The 15,539-nt window shown below is 39.1% G+C and overlaps 1 long non-coding RNA gene across 1 annotated transcript in view; it reads left to right on the top strand.

Annotated features, from left to right (window-relative positions):
- Positions 1 to 7,490, top strand: part of LOC143648024 (uncharacterized) — a 52,527-nt gene extending 45,037 nt beyond the window's left edge. The window contains exon 4 of the long non-coding RNA XR_013158322.1: positions 7,236 to 7,490. This is a non-coding gene — a long non-coding RNA (uncharacterized LOC143648024). The remainder of the gene's footprint in view (positions 1 to 7,235) is intronic.
- The last annotated feature ends 8,049 nt before the right edge of the window (positions 7,491 to 15,539 follow it).

The following is a 15,539-nucleotide window of genomic DNA, read 5'->3' as shown; positions in this document are numbered from 1 at the left end:
CCCAAACCTTCATTCCTGAAGTCTCAGAGCCATTAGTGGTCCTGCCTGGATTGTGTTGTTGCAGTTTTCCATTGATTTTAATCACAGGGCATGGTAGTACTAATAGACGCCCCAGGGGATCTCCTATATTCCAAGAAAACTCTTCTTTACCTCCATTATGTAGTTGCAGTCCTACTTCCTTTTGATAGTCAGGGTCAATTACCCCAGACAATAATGTAATCCCCTTCTTAGTGTGTTGATCCAGAGGCGTAAGTAGCCCAAAGTGGCCAGGTGGCAATCTTAACTTCCAGTTCAGTGGTATCACTGTTGTTTCTCCTGGAGAAAGCACACCCCGTTTTGGAACTAAAACCTGCAGACCAGCAGAACTCAGGGTAGCAAGGACAGGAAGCAAAAATTTTCCTAGTGGATCACTAGGAGTAATAGTGAGTGGCACCACACCCATTTCCACCCCTTGGTTCCTGGACCCATGGATCCTGGCTATGGGAGAAACAGCACCATACAGCGGACGCTGATTCAGAGCATACACAGCTTCCTGGAGAACATTACCCCAGCCTTTCAAGTTTTTGCCACCTAGTTGGGACCGTAATTGAGTTTTCAAAAGGCCATTCCACCGTTCTATCAATCCAGCTGCTTCTGGATGATGGGGAACATGGTAAGACCAGAGAATTCCATGAGCATGTGCCCATTCCCTCACTTCAGTTGCTGTGAAGTATGTTCCTTGATCTGAAGCAATGCTATGTGGAATACCATGACGATGGATAAGGCGTTCTGTAAGCCCATGGATAGTAGTTTTGGCAGAAGCATTGCATGCAGGGAAAGCAAACCCATATCCAGAGTATGTGTCTATTCCAGTTAGAACAAATTGCTGCCCCTTCCATGAAGGGAGTGGTCCAATGTAATCAACCTGCCACCATGTAGCTGGCTGGTCACCTCAGGGAATGGTGCCATATTGGGGGCTGAGTGTGGGTCTCTGCTGCTGGCAGATTGGGCACTCAGCAGTGGCTGTAGCCAGGTCAGCCTTGGTGAGTGGAAGTCCATGTTGCTGAGCCCATGCATAACCTCCATCCCTACCACCATGACCACTTTGTTCATGAGCCCATTGGGCAATAACAGGAGTTGCTAGGGAAAGAGGCTGACTGGTATCCACAGAACCAGTCATTTCATCCACTTGTTTATTAAAATCTTCTTCTGCTGAAGTCACCCTCTGGTGTGCATTCACATGGGACACAAATATCTTCATGTTTTTAGCCCACTCAGAAAGGTCTATCCACATACTTCTTCCCCAGACCTCTTTGTCACCAATTTTCCAATTATGGTCTTTCCAAGTCCCTGACCATCCAGCCAAACCATTAGCAACAGCCCATGAGTCAGTATACAAACGCACCTCTGGCCAGTTTTCCTTCCAAGCAAAATGAACAACCAGGTGCACTGCTTGAAGTTCTGCCCACTGGGAGGATTTCCCCTCACCACTGTCCTTCAAGGACACCCCAGAAAGGGGTTGTAATGCTGCTGCTGTCCACTTTCGGGTGGTACCTGCATATCGTGCTGAACCATCTGTAAACCAGGCCCGAGTTTTCTCTTCCTCGTCACTGTAAGGAACTCCCCAAGAGACCATAGCTCTGGTCTGGGAAAGAGAAGGTAATGTGGCAGCAGGAGTGGAAACCATGGGCATCTGTGCCACTTCTTCATGTAACTTACTTGTGCCTTCAGGACCTGCTCTGGCTCTATCTCGTATATACCATTTCCACTTTACAATAGAGTGCTGCTGTGCACACCCAACTTTATGGCTTGGTGGGTCAGACAACACCCAAGTCATGATAGGCAACTCAGGTCTCATGGGCCTAGGTAGCCCAAGGTTAAGCCTTCAGTCTCTACTAAGGCCCAGTAGCAGGCCAAAAGCTGTTTCTCAAAAGGAGAGTAGTTATCTGCAGCAGATGGTAAGGCTTTGCTCCAAAATCCTAAGGGTCTGCGTTGTGATTCTCCTACAGGGGCCTGCCAAAGGCTCCAGACAGCATCTCTATTTGCCACTGACACTTCCAGCACCATTGGATCTGCTGTATCATATGGCCCAAGTGGCAGAGCAGCTTGCACAGCAGCCTGGACCTGTCGCAGAGTCTCTTCTTGTTCAGGTCCCCACTCAAAATTAGCAGCTTTTCTGGTCACTCGATAAATGGGCCAGAGTAGCACACCTAAATGAGGAATATGTTGTCGCCAAAATCCAAAAAGACCAACTAGGCGTTGTGCCTCTTTTTTGGTTGTGGGAGGGGCCAGATGCAGCAATTTATCCTTTACCTTAGAAAGGATATCTTGACATGCCCCACACCACTGGACACCTAGAAATTTTACTGAGGTGGAAGACCCCTGTATTTTTTTTTGGATTTATCTCCCATCCTCTGACACGCAAATGCCTTATCAGTAAATCTAGAGTAGTTGCTACTTCTTGCTCACTAGGTCCAATCAACATGATATCATCAATATAATGGACCAGTGTGATGTCTTGTGGGAGGGAGAAACGATCAAGGTCTCTGCGAACAAGATTATGACATAGGGCTGGAGAGTTGATATACCCCTGAGGTAGGACAGTGAAAGTATATTGTTGACCTTGCCAGCTGAAAGCAAACTGTTTCTGGTGGTCCTTACTAATAGCTATTGAGAAAAAAGCATTTGCCAGATCAATAGCTGCATACCAGGTACCAGGGGATGTATTGATTTGCTCAAGCAATGATACTACATCTGGAACAGCAGCTGCAATTGGAGTTACCACCTAGTTGAGTTTATGATAATCCACTGTCATTCTCCAAGACCCATCTGTTTTCTGCACAGGCCAAATAGGAGAGTTGAACGGGGATGTGGTGGGAATCACCACCCCTGCATCTTTCAAGTCCTTAAGAGTGGCAGTAATCTCTGCAATCCCTCCAGAAATACGGTATTGCTTTTGATTTACTATTTTGCTTGGTAGGGGCAGTTCTAGTGGCTTCCACTTGGCCTTTCCCACCATAATAGCCCTCACTGCACGAGTTAGAGAACCAACGTGGGGATTCTGCCAGTTGCTCAGTATGTCTATGCCAATTATACATTCTGTAACTGGGGAAATAACTACAGGATGGGTCCGGGGGCCCACTGGACCCACTGTGAGATGGACCTGAGCTAAAACTCCATTGATCACCTGGCCTCCATAAGCCCCCACTCTGACTGGTGGTCCAGAGTGATGTTTTGGGTCCCCTGGAATTAATGTCACTTCTGAACCAGTGTCTAATAATCCCTGAAATATCTGATCATTTCCTTTTCCCCAGTGCACAGTTACCCTGGCAAAAGGCCGTCGGTCTCCTTGGGGAAGACTTAGAGGAAGGTTAACAGTATAAATTTGTGGCAGTGTAACAGGTTTCTCCCCCATAGGGACCTGGCCTCCCCTTCATTCAAGGGGCTCAGGGTCTGTAAACTGTTTCAAGTCTGGAAATTGGTTAAGGGGCCATGACTCTGCGTTTTTGTAATTCAGGTTAGACTTCTGTTCCCTTGACCTAGAACTCTTTTGTTTCTACAGCTCCAACAAGAATTTAGTAGGCTGCCCTTCTATTGTATTTCTAGGCACCCCATGATTTACTAGCCAATGCCACAAATCTCTGCGTGTCATATAATTTTGATGCCTCCTTTGAGTTTGTTGTCTATTATAATACCCGTGTCTACCCTGTCTTTGGTGATTAAGTGCTGCCACCTGGCTTCTGCCAACTTGGGATCCTGTCATCCCCACTGTGTTTAAGGATTCCAGCTCAGTGACAGCAGTTCCTACAGTAATATCTGACCTACAGAGAAGTGCAACCACAGAGCTCTTGAGGGATGATGGTGCTAGTCTCCCAAACTTATTTCTCACTGTTCTGGTAAAAGGTGCATCCTCTGGACATTCCTGGGGTGTAAGAGCAGGCTTTGCATGATAAATCCACTCTAACATCCCAATCTCTTTAAGCCTCTGGATCCCCTCATCTGCGTTATACCAGGGCACTTCTGGCATTTCAACCTCAGGTAATGTTGGCCACCTTTTGATCCATGTTTCAACCAACCACCCAAACAAGCTGTTAACACCTTTTCTAACTGCTCAAGCTATAACATTGAATGCAGAATCTCTGCTTAGTGGGCCCATATCAATAAATTCAGCCTAATCCAGCCTTATATTCCTCCCACCATTATCCCACACTCTTAAAATCCATTGCCACACATATTCCCCTGATTTCTATCTATATAAATTGGAAAACTCACACAGTTCTTTTGGAGTATAATATACCTCCTCATGTGTGATACTTTGTACCTCACCTTTAGGGGCCTGTTGGGACTTTAGTCTAGTTATAGGTCTACAAGCAATGAGGGGTGGTGAGGGTGGGTCACGAAAAGAATTAGAAATATCTTCCAAGCCATTTGCTTCAGGGCTTTCATTTGCAGTTTCATCTGGTGAAACAGGATTAATCACTCTAGGGCTAATCCCTTCAGGAGGAGGTTGGGTGGCCAACTCCTCAAGGCAGGCTGGAGGTGGGGCGGCTATGTCCTCAGGGCAGACTATTACAGGGTTATCTAAAGAAGGCTCAGCATGGTCTAGCGTTTCAACCTCACCCCCAACATCATTATCAATCCATATGTCACCATCCCATTTTTCAGGGTCCCACTCCTTTCCAATCAATGCCCTCACTTTAACGGCAGACACCATGCAAGACTGAGATTTCAGTTTACGTTGTAAAGTTGCTACTCTAACAATAAGATTCTGAGTCTGATTTTCAGAGATCTCAAGTCTACGGCTACAGGAAATAAAATTTTCCTTCAGGATACTCATAGAAACCTCTACATCTTTCAGACGGCACTTAAGCTTCTTGTTTGAAGCCTTAAGCCCATCCCTTTCACCCTGTAATGTAGACAGTGTATCTAACAACAACCAACCAACATCTCTATAACTCTTATTTCTACAAAACTCTGTAAAGGTGTCAAAAACATTATCCCCCAGAGTCTGGCTTCGTACAAGCGAAGCATTAGGAGAATCGAATGATGATATTTTGACTATCTTCTTTGCCAACTCAGTCCATGGATTGGGAGTGTCATTCTGATTATGGGAATCAGAGTTCTTAGTGTCTCTGAGCCCAGTCAGAGTAGAAAACCATTCATAAAAACCGATTTTTAAGATTCTGTTCCTTAAGACCCACTCCTGGTACCAAGATGTATTAGTTAGGGTTCTCTAGAGAAACAGAATCAACAGGGAACGCTTGCAAATATAAAATTTATGAAAGTGTCTCATGTGACCGTAGGAACACAGTGTCCAAAATCCACAGGGCAGGCTGCAAAGCCGATGACTCCAATGGATGGCCTGGATGAACTCCACAGGAGAGGCTCACCAGCCAAAGCAGGAATGCAACCTGTCTCCTCTGAGTCCTCCTTAAAAGGCTTCCCATGATTGCATTTAGCATCACTAATTGCAGAAGACACTCCCCTTTGGCTGATTGCAAATGGAATCAGCTGTGGATGTAGCTAACGTGATCATGACCTAATCCTATGAAATGTCCTCATTGCAACAGACAGGCCAGCGCTTGCCCAATCAGATGAACAGGTACCACAACTTGGCCAAGTTGACACCTGTCCCTAACCATGACAACCCTATTTGGAAAAGACGTCTTTGCAGAAGCAATCAAGTTAAGATGAGGTCAGACTGGATTATGGTATACCCTTCCAAATGATGTGTCCTTATAAGAAGGAGATTTAAACACAGACACACAGAGAACATGCCATTTGATGACAGAGATAGATATTGGAGTAAGGTAGCAGGAACAAGGGACACAAAGGATACTGGCAACCACCAGAAGCTAGAAAAATCAAGGAAAGATTCTTCCCTAGATCCTTTAGAAGGAGATCTGCTGCTTCAGTTTACTAATGCTGCTGGAATGCAATACACCAGAAATGGATTGCTTTTTACAATGGGGATTCATTAAGTTACAAGTTTACATTCCTAATACCTTAAAAATGTCCAAACTAAGGCATCCAGAGAAAGATACCTTGACTCCAAAGAAAGGCTGATGTTTGTCACATGGAAAGGCACATTTCTGGCACCTGCCTATCCTTGTTCCCAGTCTATCGCCTTTAGCTTCTGGTTGCAGTGGTTTTCTCTTTAGGCATCTGTGGGTCCTGGCTTAGCTGCTCTGGGGCAGGACTCTGGGTTTCATTGCTTAGCTTAACATCTCATGGAAAGGCACTCAGCATTTTCTGCAGGGGCTGATTTCTGTCTAGCTTCTGTTGGTTCTCTCTGCTCCTGACATATCCTAGGGCTTCTGTATTTCCAAGTGACTGTCTCAGCTTTCTCTGCATTGGCCATACAATTATCTCTGTCACCACTCCAAGTGACTCCAAATGTCTGTGTCTCTGTTGGTCTACTAAGTATTCCAGTAAACTAATCAAGACCCACCTTTCATGGGCAGAGTCACTTCTCCATCTGATCAAAAGGTCATACTCACAATTGAGTGTGTTATATCGCCATTGAAAAAGCCTAATCAAAAGGTCCCACCCTAAAATATTGAATCCGGACAGGAATAACAAGGCTTTTCTGCCGTACATAACAATTCCAAGCCAGCACATGTGCCAACACATTTATTTCAGACTCCCAGCACCCAAAACTGAAAAAGTAAATTTTTTTTGTTTTAAGCCACCCAGTCTGTTACAATAACCCAAAGAAACTAATATAAATGAAATCCACTAAATGTTGTGGTAGTTTCAGCAATCTGAACAAATATGTCAGAGCAAAGCCTCTAAAAAAAAAATCATAGTATTAATTTATGTGCTTACAGAAAATGTGTTACTTATTATTATTAATTAGGAAAAAATAATTTGTGAAAAAAGTCTCATGACATTCTGCAAAATTTCACATTGTCAAAATTAACCAGAAATTAACATTTAAATATACTATGTTCATGCTGAAACATTTAGCTGTTAAGTATTCTGATGTTTTCAATTTACTTTGAAATACATCAAAAATAAGACACGTTGATGGATATAAAGAGGGCTGGGTATATAAGTAATTGTGTCATAAAGTGTTTATGGTAAGATTGTTAATTGTATAATACAAATGTATATTGTTACATTTGGGTTCTCTATACATTTCCTCAAACTTTTTTCCTACATTTAATCATCTTTAGAGTAAGATATTAATCAGAGAAGCAATGATTCTATGTCGACTTAAGACAATATTAATAACTGTGATTCATTTGTTCCAGAGAAAGAAAATTCTTCAACATAAGCATCAAGGAGGCTGAACAACTCTAGGAAAAATTCAGTGAATATGAAATTTATCTGAATATTGCCGTGATTTTAAAATCTTCATCACCAAAGATAATAATAATAGCTTAGTCTTGTGGATTCTTGGATATCAGAACTAGGCCTTGCTATTTGAGAAGTGAGTAAATTTTAGATGACACACTTGACCAAGGCTATAAAATGTTGAAATAGAATTTCATTTTATATCCTATACATGCTCACTAGAATAAAGAATATTTTCATGTTTTTCTAATTTGAAAGTCAATTTAGTACACTATTTTGGTTAGAGCAAGCACTTGATGTATTCAGATAATTTCTTCTAAGCTTTGAGAATCCATATAAGGACATAGAGCCAGAGACTCAATTACAGTTTTATTTTTCCTAAGTTTCTTCTGACTCCACCCCTTATCTCCACTCTCATTTCTGAATTTCCCCCCAACACACTCCTTGTGTCAGTTAAACAATTATTTTTCAGTGTCCAGAACAAGCCATTCTCTGTAATACATTGTATATTTGATAATGGGATGCTCACTCTATTAGATATCCTTATTTCTTCCATAACTTAGGCTACTCTACATAATGACTCAGGTCATGTCACATCACTTGCCTTATATCAGAAATTATAAATGTCATAAAATTCCCTCTTTTGGGCTTTTTAAGCCCAGTGTTTATTTCTCTGATGCTGTATTTATTACCTTACATTGTAATTAAGTGTGTATTTATTCATTCCCCTACTCACTCTGAGGATTCTAAAGAGAGGATAGGGCTTCATTGATATCGCAGTCCCTGTCTTAAAGTGAATTCTTAAATAATGTTTTTTTATTGAATCTGTGAATTACTATATTATAAATGAATGAGATGAATGGACAAATTAAACCATGTTCTTCAGTATTAAATATTTCAAGATTTTACAAAAAAGTAAATGAAACAAAGTTGAACTGACACTACAACTTCAAAACTTACTATTAAACTTCAGTGATCAAGATGGTGTGGGGGTTGGCAAAAGAGTAGACAAAGAGATCAATGGGAGAGAACCAATGCTTGAAAATATTGCCAAGTGATCTTTGACAAAGAAGCAAATGTGTTTCAATGGAAGAAGAGTAGTCTTTTCCACAAATGAATCTGGAACAATTGGAAATCCACTTGCAGAATAATTAATCTAGACACAGACCTTAGCTCTTTCAAGAAATCAACCCAAAACAAACACAGAGATAAATTTAAAATGCAAAACTATTAAAATTCTAGAAATAACATAGAAGAAGCCATAGGTGTACTCGGGTTTGGCAATGCCTTCTTTGATACAACCACAAAAATACAATCCATGGGAGAAAAAATTAGGTTGCACTTCATTAAAATTAAAAAAAAAAAAACCTTTGTGAAGGACACTATTAAGAAAATGAAAAGAGAAGCCACAGACTAGGAGAAAATATTTGCAAAACATGTATCCGTAAAGGGTTTGTGTCCAAAGTATACAAAAGAACTCTTAAAACTCAACAAGAAAAAAACATTTTTAAATGGCAGAGGAGCTGAATAGATGCATCACCAAACAGGATAAACAAAAGGTAAATAAACATATGAAAAATGTTCACCATCACATATCATTAGGGGCTTGCACATTAAAACAACAAGATTCCATCATATCCTGGCTAGAGTGAATAAAAACCTAGACATCAACAATACCAAATGCTGGCAAGGATGTAGAGCAACAGGAGTGTCCATTCATTGCTGATAAGAATGAAAAATGGTACAGCCATTTTGGAAGACAGTTTGGTGGTGTTTTAGTTTCCTAGGTAGTTTAAAGAAAAAAACATGAAATAGATCTGTTTTAAACAATGGAAGTTTATTTGCTTACAGTTTGAAGCTGGGCAAATGTCAAAATCTAAGATATCATCAAGGCAATGCTTTCTTCCCAAAGGCTGGCTGCTGGTGACCCTTGGTTCCTCAACCATATGGCAAAGCACATGATGGCATCTGCTGCTCTCTGTCTTCTCTTCTGGGTTTTGTTGCTTTCAGCTTCTTGCTTCCATGACCTTCTCTGTCTGAATTTTAATCTCTTATAAAGGACTTCAGTAAGAGGATTAAAACCCACCCTGGGTCATGTCAAGGCATGACTTGACTGAAGTAACTTTGTCAAAAGGACCTACTTACAATAGGTTTACACCCTCAGGAAGGGATTAGCTTTAAGAACATGGGTTTCTGGGGTACATATAGTTCCAAACAACACTGGTGGCTTCTCACAAACCATAACAGGCTTGCCATATTATCCTGCAATTGTACTTTAGGTATTTATCCAAAAGACTTGAAAATGTATGCCTACACAAACCTTTGCAAGCAAATGTTTATAGTAGCTTTATTAAAAGTTGCACCAAAATGGAAGCAATCAAAATGCTCTTCCATAGGTGAATGGATAAGCAAACTCTAGCACATTCATAAAATGGATATTATTCAGCAATAGAAAGAAATGACATGTTAAGATAAAACAAAACAAAGGTAAAAGCAAAACAAGCAAACAAACAAAAACATACAGGAAACAAATGCATCTTCTAAGTGAAAGAAGCCATTCTGAAAGGCTGGCTTATGATTCCAACTGCATGACATTCTAGAAAGGGCAAAACTATAGAGAAAGTAGCATTTTAGTTACTAATAATGTATCAATATTGTTTCATCAATTGTAACATATGTATCACAATAATGCAAGAAGTTCATAGAGGAAACCTTGTGGAGGGGACAGAGATCATGGGGGGCATGGTATGCGAACTTTCTGTTCAATTTCTCTAAATCTTCAACTTCTTTAAAAGTAAAGCCTGTTACTTCTTTTAAAAAGGAGCAAATGTTTATGGATATATGTGCAAGCCACTATAATCTTTTATGAGGGAAATTTGAGGTAAATATTGGCAATTTTCAGGCAGAGACTTAACAACTTCAGATATTTGAGTGCAATTTTGCCAGGAAGCAAGCAGTGAGTTAGACTTTGGATTGACAAGCCTTCATAATCATCATCCCCTTCTCATAATCATTTTTAAATAAGTAGCATTACATCACCATCTACATGGGGAAATTAATAATTGTTTAATACAAAACACTACAAAGCCAAATAAAATATCAGTCCTTCAAAAGGTACATTTTAAATCATGGAAAAATAATCACATGCATAAAATGATCACTGCATGTTGTACCTGAAAAAATGTTTTGTTTGCAATGGGTTGGCTTAAACAATGGGAATTTATTGGTTCATGGTTTGGAGATGGAAGAAATCCAAAATAATGCACCAGCAAAGTGGTACTCTCTGCCCAAAGATGGATGCATTCTGGGGACTGGCTGCCATTGATCCTTGGTCCTTGGCTTATCTGCGACATGGTGATCCATGCAGCAATGTCTTCTCCTTTCTCCTCCAAGTTCCATTAACTTCCATTTGCTCTTCCATGGCCTTTTTTCTTCTGTGTTGTTTCCTTTGCTTACAACTTCTTCAGTCATACTGGAGCAAGGCCCCCTCCCCCCCATTCAGTCTGGGCACACCTTAGCTAATAATCTCTTCAAAGTTCCTATTTCAAACGGGTTCACACTCACAGCAACAGGGGTTGAGACCTGAACATGCTTTTTGTGGGTATATAATTCAATTCTCAACAATATTATATGTGATTCTTTTCATAATTTTACCTCCTCATTATAGAATATAGGAAGTAAAAATACAAAAAATATAAATCTAACAGGAAACAATTTTATTTTTAGGAATATGCATCACAACTATTCATGATTTGTATTTAAAAATGCAAAGTGGATTATTAAAATTTCTAAGGAAAAAAATTATGGCATTCTGCAAAGCGAAACGGAAAGTCCATAAATGTCCATCATGATTATTTTAAGTATTTATTATGAATTCATATATATACATGAAGAAAGGATCACTTTAAGAATTGTACTTGCAATGCAACACCAAGATAAATAATATTTTCATAAATAGAATATGTAGAAATGTAGGTGAATAGGTTTATCAACTAAATAAGTACCAATAAATTATATCCCATACTACACACTAATTATTAAATAAATATATAATAAGCATATTTTTAAAAGATACATGTGTGTATCTGTAGTTAATTACCAAATAAAATTAGTATAAAGAAATAGGAAATCATTATTTAATTCTGTTGGGATTTTTCAGGTCCCGCATGCAATCTTATATGCTAAAGATGAGTGAAATGGCACCTGAGAGCCCTTAAAAGAGCATCCAGAACACATTAATTTACACATGCTTAAATAAATACCTACTAGTCTTCTGTCTAAGAAAAGCTTCCAGGTCAGAGTTTTCAATGGAGGGGCATGCCCTCAGCATGATGTTGCCTGCCCTCATTCCATGAACTCACTTCTCCCTATAAACAGCAAATTAGATCAGGGGTCAACATCTGCCTCAAGACAGCCAAACCATAGACCAATCAACAGCCTTGGAGGTGGACAAGAGAGGAGGAGACTACTGTCAGAGCCCCTCTTTTGTGAACTTCATTTAAAACTACAAGAAAACAGTATGGGGAAAACGGGTCAGCCTGAAGGTAGATTTGGGGTGAAAATGCCAAAGATAGTACACTGGAGTGAATGATTCCTACACAGGAGTGAATATGAGTCCTACCCATTGGAACTTTCAGCTTCAACATGGAAAAATGACCTTTTACAATAAATAATCACAAACAATAAATGTTACTACAAAAGCTTAGTGAAATGCAGGAACACTGCACATTTTATAAGAGAGAAAACTTGGAAAATTAGGAAAGCCCAAATTAGATCGGGACTTCAAGAAAATCCTGGTCTGTAAATGATTTGTCCCCTGTGCTATGCTATTAGGCAGTTCCCACTCAGTTGAGGCGGCTGAGTTTCTCCTCTGGCTTCCTCTGTGCAGGGAGTGGTGGAGAATTCCAGACCCCTTTGTCTCCATCCCTGACCCCACCCTGTATTTTTCTCCCTGGACAACACACAAAATTTTCATCAACCTTTCCAATTCTCCAAGTTAAATAAATGAATGCTATAAAACAAAGACAAAGAAGCAAATAAGCATATACCTGACTATCAAATAGCTTTGCTTTAATGGAGTCAAGTTTTTTCAGAGCTTTCTACAAAAATTCTGCTATGAGCTGCATAGCAGTCTGCATAGTATGAATTACCAAATCATTAAGGAAACAATGCTAATTAAAGCTAAGCAATGGGGCTGAAGTATTTTTCTATTGACACCAAGTTTTTATAAGTTTTTCTAGCTCCTTACATGATGCAATGTCAACCGCTTGAATTTTTTTTCTTTTGAGGAGTGGATTTTTGTGACAAATAATGAGATTTAGTCAGTTGGATTTGAATAGTGTAGTCAAAAACACTCCTAAAAACACTTTCACCAGAACATAATGCAATACATGTTTTATAACTACTTTTTACAGATAGATTTAATTTTTGCTACACCCTTTGGGGAGTTAACTGAGAAAGCATTCCTGTAACACTCTCAAATGCTTGGGATGCATTTTTTAGAAATTAATATCCTATTGGCATATGAGTTATATTACCTCATATGCTGCTCTGCCTACAACTTGATGACATTTTAGGGAAGAAGAAAGAATAGAAAAGAGTAGCCTATCAGCTATGCCATATCAAAGACTTAGTGTTCTGAATCTAAACAAACAGATGCTCACATCATCTCCTAATAGTGAATTTTATGCCAAAGGAAAAAAGAAGTACTTGGTGGTGGGGGGTGGTTTCAAAGTTTGGAAGAGTGAACAGAAAAATCAATGATTTTTGCTTATAGAAAACATTGAATCAAAAGCAGAAATATAAAAACAATAAGGTGAAGGTCTTCTTGGGCTCTTCCCAAATGGGAAATCTATGCATTCCTGCTTTTTTTTTTTTTCCTGACAGCAAATATTTTTGAACTACAAATTGCAGAGCCAGAGAGGAAGATAACTAACCCTTTATATCTGCAAATTCCTAAAACATGGACCAATTCCAGCCTTTTTTTTTTAATTTTGGTAAGGCTTTTTTTCTAATCTTGAGAAGATTAAACTTGCTTATTTCTTTTGCAGCAAAAGTCATTCTTGCAGATTTCTGTTTTCTTCCCTCTTAAGGAATGGAAACAGTTGAGACATCTTGCAAAATCAGGAGTGTGTATTAATAGATATAATTCCCTTTAAATTTGACATATGCTTTCTTGGCATCAAATAAAAATAAAAACAGATTTCAACCTCAACTTTAGTATAGTTCTCTAAAATACTGAAAAACAACTGCATCCAATTAAGCACAGAGGCAGAGATTGGAAGACATTTCAGTGATGCAGTTTGAATAAATCCAACTATTTAATAATTCTCAGCTTATGTGAATAACAGCTATTACTCTTCCCATTTAATAGCTGTAAACTCAGGAACATAAAGACTTTGAGCTGCTTTCTCTAAGCATACAGTCTGTGGAACCAAGTGAAAGCGAAATATTGGAGTGTTTGGAATTTTAGCAATCTCTGGTCGGTATTTGATTGTTAGGAAATTAGAGAAGAAACCAGTACTCTCCAGGGAGAATCAAAGAAAGAAGCAAGATTAGAAAAAAAATGCTCTTATACTTCATGGTTTACAAAATACTTTTACAGGCAATGTCTCAATTTGGGAGCGAGAATGTAAGTGTGTATTGTTCAATAATCTGGATACTAATAGGGGAGTTGTTAAATGTCTCAAGAGAAGAATACCAAGTCCCCTCCCTGATTCTGCACTTCATCAAGTCTTGGTAACTGGATCTGTTAATAATTCCTATGACAGAATGGAGAAAGGGGCCCCCAGTAATATTAGTTATGATTTTATTATATCACTTTCCAACTCTGGGAGGAATGTGGGGCTATCAGTTAGGTTTCTCAAGTCCTTATGTCCAAAAGCAAGGTTATGTAGTTACTTTCTTCCAAAATAAATTTAGCAAAACAAAGTGAGACAGGAACAAAGAGAAGCAAGTGATGATTTTCAATGGTGTTTAGTCCCTAAAGGCTTTGTGGAGTAGAATGAGAGGTAGCTTATATTAAGGACAGTCTGATGACCACCCACTCTTATGCACTCTACCCAGATCAGTGATGTGATGAAATTGGCTTATAAATCTTGTGAGAGTTGATCGCTGAATATTCAAGAATTTTGCGATCCATCTAGTAGTTAGAAATTGGACACAGTAGGAATATTTACTATGGAAAGCAGCAAATGCTACAAATTGGAACATTTTGCTTTCCTAGAGACCCATTTTACCAGCCCATTGCTGAGGCTGTCTGAATAGTCTAGGCACTTTCATACAAAATCCCATGTTAACCTATCACTTCAATTTTGGAATGTGCAGGTGAAAGAAGCTTTCCTGAAATGACCAATGAGTAGCTCCAATGGAGTTATCCATCACTCCTTAAGAATTCTGTGTAATCAATCAGCAGTGGGATTGATTGGAAAGAGCATATTTTATACAGACAATAAAGCATTCACCTAAGATTAATTTATCAAATGTGGAGAGATGGCAAACTTAGAAGGAGTAAGAGGCCATATGAGGAATAAGAGGTGGCTTGTTCAGCATCTTTTGGGGCTTTAGTTGCTTGGTACCCAGTTCAAAGGGAAAAATAGGTTTGTCAAAATATTAATCCCCTTTGACCTGACAATTCTAATTCAAAGAGCACATCATAAACAAATAATTAAATATTTTAACAGAGAGATATGCCCAGGTATGAATTACAGATTACCTATATAGCTAAACACTAGGGAAGAAAAAGAAGAATTTGGATAACAAAAGAAGCTACCTTTTTAAATGGAATATTATACAGCCATTGAAATGTTGATGCAGATTTATTTTTCATCAACAGCAAAATCTGCTCACAGTATAACGTTTGGTGAGCAGAAGAAGGCAAAGTTGATTTTTATAATAGAATACAAATTTGGTTTAAATGTACATATATGTGCTGAGGAAAATTCTAGAAAAATATGCACCAAAATATTACCAGTGGCTATTTAAAATGGTGAGTATTTGAATAATTTTTATTAACTAAAGTTATAATTGTCATGTGTTTTCTCAACTTTTTTCTACAGTGTAAATGTTAGACCAAACTATGTTTAATTTCTGCCCTTACAACTTGCTGACAATATAGTCACATTAGGAATTACAGGGAAGGGACATGGTTCAAAACATTCAGAAGGAGGAAGACATTACAGAAGAATTTCCTGCCAGAGAAGAGAGAGCAGATTATGAGAGGGAGAGATTTGTAGCAGATTCTTGGAAGGGGAGAAAAATAA

The sequence above is a fragment of the Tamandua tetradactyla genome, chromosome 10, assembly GCF_023851605.1.
Source record: "Tamandua tetradactyla isolate mTamTet1 chromosome 10, mTamTet1.pri, whole genome shotgun sequence".
NCBI lineage: Eukaryota > Metazoa > Chordata > Mammalia > Pilosa > Myrmecophagidae > Tamandua > Tamandua tetradactyla.
Note: the sequence above shows the minus strand (reverse complement) of the source record. Positions and strands in the feature narration are given on the sequence as shown.